This window comes from Mesocricetus auratus, unplaced genomic scaffold, assembly GCF_017639785.1.
Source record: "Mesocricetus auratus isolate SY011 unplaced genomic scaffold, BCM_Maur_2.0 Super-Scaffold_100066, whole genome shotgun sequence".
NCBI classification, from domain to species: Eukaryota; Metazoa; Chordata; class Mammalia; order Rodentia; family Cricetidae; genus Mesocricetus; species Mesocricetus auratus.
This window is the reverse complement of record NW_024429235.1, coordinates 1634049-1642328: the sequence shown is the minus strand read 5'-3', so window position 1 is coordinate 1642328 and position 8280 is coordinate 1634049. Positions and strand designations below refer to the sequence as shown.

The 8280-nt window shown below is 37.0% G+C and overlaps 1 pseudogene; it reads left to right on the top strand.

Moving 5' to 3' along the window:
• The first annotated feature begins 1593 nt into the window (after positions 1–1593).
• LOC121136353 lies at positions 1594–7842 on the top strand (annotated as a pseudogene).
• The last annotated feature ends 438 nt before the right edge of the window (positions 7843–8280 follow it).

The following is an 8280-nucleotide window of genomic DNA, read 5'->3' as shown; positions in this document are numbered from 1 at the left end:
AAAATGAAGTCTCTGAAGAAAAAACAGCAGAATGAAATGGTGAAAAATTTAAGGTGTGAAGTTAAAATTATTCATTAATTCATTAATTTATTTTGTGGTCACTGAGGCTCTATTTTGCTTGCAGAACCACTGATGTGGGGTCTTGCTTTGGACACTCTAGAGGTTACACTGGAGTTAACATAGCTACAGACACTAGCTGGGAAGTGAGGTGATAGAAAGAATGATTTGACAAATCACATGATTACAAAACTTGTGTATCCAGCAGGGCTCCTGCTGGTCAGGTATGGCATGGGAGCAGCTAGCACTGGTCCAGCTTTGGATCCATCTCCAAGATATCAGGGACAGGGTCTAAGCAGATGGTGACTTCAGGGATTTCCAGTCCTTGCTTTACTTGTCCAGGGGATTCTTTAAGTTCCTGCTGGCAAACTTGGAATCCCCATGCATCTCTCCCTTGATTCTAAGTTCCTGATTGTAGTTGGAAGGGTGCTCAGATCAGCAAGCACCACAAGCCTTGATATCCCATGTGCAGTACCCTACCATGTGGTCAGTTATGAAAGTATCCTCAGTGTCCCCAGAACGATGGGACTTCATGACCCCATCATTGAACTGGGCCAGCATACATGTAGAGACATGGTCTCAGAGACTGACCTAGTTCATTTGAGAAGGAGGCAGTTGTCCAACTTCTCCTCTACAGCCTTGGCAATCCATGCAGGGATAGTTTTCAAGAGATCATCTCCAACCACCTGGATACCTGCACTACATGTGAATTTCTGCCAAGTCTCCCTGTCATTCTGGACAAAGGAAACTTCCATGGACACCACTGGATACTCCCAGGTGAAGGACTTAAATAGGTCATTCATCTAGTCAGGTATGATGTACCTGCTGGATTCATAGGAGACCTGACTCCTGTTTGCCAGACTTGAAGAATGCAGAGGCAGCCATGTCTATGCTGATGACACCCTGGTCAGTGTACCTGGCATTGTCAATTGTGGCCTTCAGCATCTCTAAAACTTGTTTGTTCCAGGATGTCAGGCACAAACCTGTCCTTATCTCTCACATGGGTGCCTTTCTTCTCTTATTGGTTCTTGATGACATTCTTTAGGTTGTGATAACCCTCTGCTCCAGTGAACATGGCTTCACAGAAACTGGACACCACCGCAGGCAGGGTCATGAACTCTTGTTGTCAGCATGAAGTCACCACTGATCACATTGGAACCTGGGACCAGCAGGATGACTTAAGGGATGTCAGCTAAGTCATTGATGTGAGGGAACAAGGACACCCCCTTTTCTATGTTACCAGCTTTTGAGACAGCCGTGGAAATTTCCTGTAGGGCATTTGCTCTAAATTTAGATTTATTTCCAGTGCTTCCATCTTGATGGTCAGTTTGTCCATCTTATCTTGTTCCACATCACTCAGGGTCTTGCTACCCAGAGCAGGTGCAATAATTTTACTGATGTGCTCAAGTGCCTTTCAGATGCCCTTTCTTAATAGCACATGTCATTGTCACAGAGTTCTAGGTCCCAATAGATGTCAGTGGGGATACTGTGTGGCACAACAGCTTTGAAGAGACCTTTTGACATACAGTGATCAACCTCAAAAGTTGGATTCCCCGAGTCAAGATCTCTCTGGTACAATTTTTTTTGCTGCTTTATATTTCTTTATTTTTCAACTTATTCCAGCTTTGGACCTTGTTGCACTTTGGTGTTATTTCTGCTTTTTATTTAGAAACAATCTTATTTTGTACATCTGGAATGAATCTTGAGAACAGACATGTTTAATTTCTGGCCTTTGGATTGTCTCACAGGAAGGATACAGCTTTCTACAGTCACAGTAAAGTACGTTCAGTAGAATTTAATAATATTAAATAAATTTTAATATTAAAAAATATTAAAATAATAATTTTAATAATAATAATATCAAGAGAGCCAAAACTGAGAAATAGTAGTAATAAAAACTTAGGACATCAAAAAACCTCATAGCTATTCTCTTGAGAACATTCAACCTCTTTTCTGCTTCCTCCATTAACCACAGGAATTCCTCAGAGATTGCAATATTGTGGACCAGTGTGAGTAATCACCAGTTCTGTGCATAGAGTTTCTACGGTTATGTAAGAATAATTAGTTAGTTCAACCCTGTATGTCATCAGCTTGATCTGTAATCCAGGAATATATAACCCTGTTTGTTCTACCCACAGAGATCTGCATCAGAACCTCTTGTATTTTATTAATGTCAGAATTCAAATGTGAGCTTGAGCCTTTACCATTTAAGTTAGTGAGGTTTGTCATATCCACAGCCCTTCTACATGGCCACATGGAGCCACAGTTTATTCATGTAAGTTCTGAGGGAATTGATGGTGTAGAAGAGATTACAGTAATTATTACTTCTTCCTAATCATAGGAGCTATGATAATTTGGGTCGTGTGGTGATATACAAACTGCAATAAAAAGTTGAGCCTCTCTGCTGGGATTTTATGTTCTTAGGTATGATGGCAGTCCTCTAATTCTCATGGAACTGTTCTAGTGTCTCTTCTCTCTGCTCCTATGATCAAAGAGAGCAGAAAATATGTTCAAATAAGATGTTTTATAGTCAATCTAAAGTGCTGTGGCTATGCTGGTGAGGGTGATTCAGTAATTATACTTTTGAAGAAAGCCACTATGTGTGTGTGACTATTAAGGTCTTCCCTGGTAGGAGGATCTGAGCTCTATATTTTATAGGTCCAACTTCTTCTATATATTTCTTTCAGGTTCCAACATTATAAGCTTCTGCATGATTATTATTTTATAGAAGGTGGAAGACAAAGACAGTATTGCTGTGTAATATTACCTGGAGATCAGGTAGAAGTGAGTGAAGTCTTGTGTGAATTACTTTGCCTGATCACAACACAGAGTGATCATTTCAGTAAACAGACATTGTATAATACTTCATTATAAAAGAAGAGTCCCGTCCTTCTGTCCCTTGCAGTTTCCAGATCCTTTATTACAGAAACTTCATTTCTGCTGTGTGAACTGCAGGCTGTATATTCACCTGCAACAATCTCAAAACATTGAAACAAAAATTCAACTCATGCTTTCCTAGTTTCTTTGGTTCTTATTTGGCCTCACACTGTGAGTGTTAGATTTTGGGATCTATAATAGCTGCATTCTATTTTCTGGATATCTTTGCTGCTGTCAGCATCATCCATAATTCCCAGGATCAGTCAATAGGAAAGGAGGTCAGGTCCCGATATCATCTGTAGTTTGAAAACATGAGATCTTGAAGAGACACCTGTATTAAGACCTCTGAATATCTTTTTTAAACTATATGATTAGCAATTCATGAAAATATATGTGTGTGAATGATATAATGAACAAAGAAGCTACGAAAATGAAGTAGAGTGGGATCAGTTATATGTGGAGTTTGAAGAGGTGAAATGGAAGTAATGTTACTACATAAATATAGTATAAAATATAAAAAATGATCAAATAAAAATCAAAATGAACCAAAAGAAAACACTATAGAATCAAAGAGTAATACATTTGTTTTGAATTATTTTGTCTCTTCTATATATGCATGTGAATTAGGACACCTTATTAGTAATTGTGAGATAATTTAAATTTTAGAAGACAAAGTTTTAACATTTTTCTATGAATGTTCCTCAATATTTGAGTATTTTTTGTATATTGATATAACTTACGACTTATAACTTTCCTTTTTCATTTAAAATCATCTAAAGTCATTGCTACAGATGTGAACATATTTTAAACATTAAGTAGACCCGTTATCCTTTTAAAACACCAATTTCCACATGCTTGGTTTTCCTTTGATTTTCATTCCATTCAGGAATGTAACCTAGAAATTGATGCAAGATCAAATTTTTGGTGTTTGATTCTATGTCATGGAATTTTTGGGTCATCTAGTGATATTTACTGCTACACTAATGGGTTATCCAAATATTGTTGCATGTATTCTCACTTGAAGATACAAGAATGTAGAGTCATAAAAAGAAATGGATTGTCAACTTTGTGCATTGTGTGAAGACAAACTTTAGAATTCACACAATTCTATTTTCCAGTGCTCTTTGGAAATATTCCTCAATAAACTCATATTTTCTGCCAACATAGGATTTAAATTTGGACAAATAAGTACAATGCAAATTTTATAATTTTTCAAGTGGAGATGGGATTTTTATCCTTGGTTTTTATGAACATGTGGTGTGGGGAAAGTCATAAATGTTCTCTTGATTCACTGATTCCCAACCACAGTCACTGTTTATACCACTGGAGACAAATAGAAATATATTCTGTATGTGATGTATCTCAAATTGCATCATCTTGGAAGAAGTATAAGTAGGTAGATTTCACCATTTTACTGGCACATATTATGAGTTTGTCTTTCATGGGAAAAGTAGGAAATCATTATGAAAAGTGGATGATATTCATATGTGATAGTGTCATAAATCCAATAGATTATTAAGCAATACAAAAAGGGATACTAGGATCTAGGTGATTGTTTTTATAGGAACAATTAACTGATGAGTATTAAAAGACACAGGCATCTATTGTTGCATGTCTGGTAGTTACCATATATTTATGAGGTAACTAAATAACTACTGGAATCAATAGAAGAAGACAGACGGGTTTTTGGTGATCTAAGTAATTTTTAGTCAGAATTAACAATCTGCTCTGGTAGAGATCACTCTACTCCTTAGAGATTAACAAGGGGAAATTCTTTTAATAATAGCACAGGCCTGGTTCTGGCTCATGGACAAAAGAAAGACAGAGTTAGAAAACTCTCTTTGTTTTTATAGTTTCAAAGGCCCAAGTTACATTTTGAGTAATTGACCTTGTTTTAAGGAGATGGAACTTCCTAATTTGGTTGTTTGAACAAATGTGGAGGGTTTCAGTGTATACTATTGTCTTAGTTTTCCAGAGACAGACCAGGACTACTTTGAATAGGCAGCTGTCTATCAAGATTAACCTGTCTTCCTGGAGTATTGTACTCTTCCTGATAAGACAACTGGGGACACTCCTTCAACGAATTCTACTTTATGTGGTTTAAGCAATCTATAGATAATTTTAATGTCAGTTTATTATTCTCAGTTTCAGATTTTCCTATAAAATTATGACACCTAAAAACTAATGTCTGTCTGTCCATGATGTAGTGATACAGCTAATATCTGTACAATAGATATGAGAAGTTCTCAGACAGACTTATAACCACACTTCAATGTATGCAAATCCACTATTAGGGACAGCACGTGTTGTGTTGCACACTACCGAATGAGCATCAAGTATGTATTAGGTTAATTTAAAATGGCTCCTTATATGTATTTCAGTAGGTATTTATATAGAAATAGCACTGGAAAAATCTGTCCTGTGAATTTGTATCAGCCATTGATATAGACAATGAAATCATGCAGAACTACTAAGAAGTCAAAGTTCATCATCATCACATCTGATATAGGTAATGTAAAATGCACATGATTTAGTCCTGATGAGTTTCTGTTAAAAGTGTTATTACTTACATGGTATTAAATGAATGCATTCTAGATGCCAGAAAGAATTGCAAGGCAGTGGATTCTACCCCAGGTTGAAGCAAACATAATCTAGTATTCTTCATGTACGTATTGTAATTAAATTGGTTTATGAAGTCCAGAATCTTGTGATTCATTAAACATTCATGGGAAATTATATTGCTTAGAATTTCAAAGACCGAGTAGTCTACATAATTTTCATGATCTTTGGTGTCCCTGTGTCTTGTAGTAGCCCCAGTAGAGAAGTAAGTGGTATCTACTTTAGCCATTAGGGCATTGCTCAGGTCTTTGCATCAGTAATATTTTCTGTATTTCAAAGCTTTTATATTTTATGCAATTCAGTGTGCTCTGACCTAAAAGTGAAACTGAAAGTTCCTCTGTAGATGAAGTAAGAACATGGGCATATATGCACCGACCTGACTCACATGGGAATTACTTTGCTGTCTGAAGAGGTGGGGACTGAAACTGGGGCTCTGGGTCAAGAAGGGTGCAATTCAGAAAATCAGTGGCATTGCGTAGACACAGGGAAACCATGGTTTTTTAGCAGACATTTTACTGATACTTGTGGAGATGATTTCTCCAAATTAGCTTTGCAGAACAGAATTTCACCTGTGTTTACTGACGGTTTATAACTTTTCACAGCATTGGACAACTCAGCAGCTGTGGACAGAGAAGTTCTGTGATAGTGTCGATTTAACAAAGATGTATTTACAAAAATTTGATATAGATGTATAGAAATAAGGATTTTATCTCTATATATGTATATATATATGCTTTTATATAGCTTTAAAATATAGATAAGTTTTCAAAAAGTCTTAAAGTCCCCAAACAAAAAAAATGGAGAACTTTTTTAAGTCAAAGAAAAAAAAGAAATATATAGATGACACTGGAACCAGAAAATATTTTTCTGGCAGGGATCAAAACTTGTTATTGAGACCTCAGACTTCACATTGTCAGATATATTCTAAGAAAAATAAACTTGTTCCACGTTATTGTAATAGAAATATATATGTTTAAGTGTTTCAAGTTTTCAATTTATTTGATTGACAATTTACTAACGTAAGGCTTCCATCAAATCCCCATCTTTTCATTAATGTGTTTGCTTTCTTTCACAGTGACTACAGGCCAGCTGTATACAGTAACTCTGGTCTCATCATCTAGATTACTGTATTCAATATTGCTCTCAAGAGTGGTAACACATGCGCTAGGAACAAAGCACTATTTAGAGTATGGCATTTGCTACAACTGAGAAATGATTAAGGATGTCACAATAGACTTGAGAAAATAATCAAAATTGGTTCTTACTTGACTCATATTGTAAAGAAGGAATACATGCATGCTGGCACCATTGTTAACAACATTTTTTTTTGTTTCCTCCAAAAGCTGTTCAAGAAATGAAAACAGGAAAAACACAACATCTCTACCAGAATTCCACTTAATTCAAGTCTCAGAGGATCCAGATCTACAGCCTGTTCTCTTTGGCCTATTCTTGTCCATGTACATCTTGGCCCTATTTGGAAACCTTCTCATCATCCTTACAGTAAGCGCTGACTCCCATCTCCACACACCCATGTAGTTCTTCCTCTCCAACCTGTCCATGGTTGACATTGGTTTCATCTCCACTACTGTCCCAAAGGTGATTGTGGATATCCAAACCAACTGCCAAGTCATCTCCTATGTGGGCTGCCTGACACAGATGTCACTGATCATAATTTTTGGATGTATGGCTAGCATGCTTCTGGCAGTGATGGCATTTGATAGATTTGTGGCCATCTGCCACCCTCTGTATTACCAGGTCATTATGAGTCCCAGTCGCTGTGGTGTTTTACTTCTGGGTTCTTTTCTCGTTAGTCTTGTGGAATTAATCTTGCACTATTTGGCAATATTAAACTTTTCCAATTGTGGGGATTTTACTGAAGTTTCCAGCTACTTCTGTGGCCCTTCTGAAGTCCTTAAACTTGCCCATTTTGATACTGTCACCAATAACATAGTTAGATACTGTATAGGCACCCTCTTTGGGTTACTTCCTATTTCAGGAATCATTTTCTCTTACTTTAAAATAATTTCCTCCATCATACGATCATCATCATCAAGTGGGAAGCAGAAAACCTTCTCCACCTGTGGGTCTCATTTGTCCATTGTTTGTTTGTTTTATAGTACAGGACTAGCGCTGTACTTCACCTCCTCTCTGTCACATTCTCCAAGTAGTAATAATGTGGCCTCAGTGATGTACACCGTGGTCCCACCTATGTTGAATCCCTTCATCTACAGCTTAAGGAACCAGGACATTAAAACTGCCTTAAGAAAGATTCTTAGCAAAGCATTCTAATCATTGACATTCTTTATAAATTTACTATATATATGTATATATACACACACATATTTACACTGTATGTGTAAATCCAACTTAATGTCTCACATTCTCACTAACAGATACTTCACAATATTACATGATGAAGTGGTGGTCACTGAAGTTGGTAGTGCCCAACTGTTGGTATATCTGTAATGTGGTAGTTTGAAAGTAAATGGACTTCTAAAGGAGTGTCACATTAGGAGGTTTGGCCTTGTTTGAGGAAGAATGATACTGTGGGTATGTCCTTTGAGGTCTCTTTTGCTCAGTCCTGCCTCATTGTGACAGCCAGTTCACTGCCTGTTACCTGAAAGATGTGGTACTCTCAGTTCTAGCACCACATCTACCCAAACACCACCATGTTCCCCATCATTATGAATATGGACTGAATCTCCGAAACTATAAGCAATTCATCCC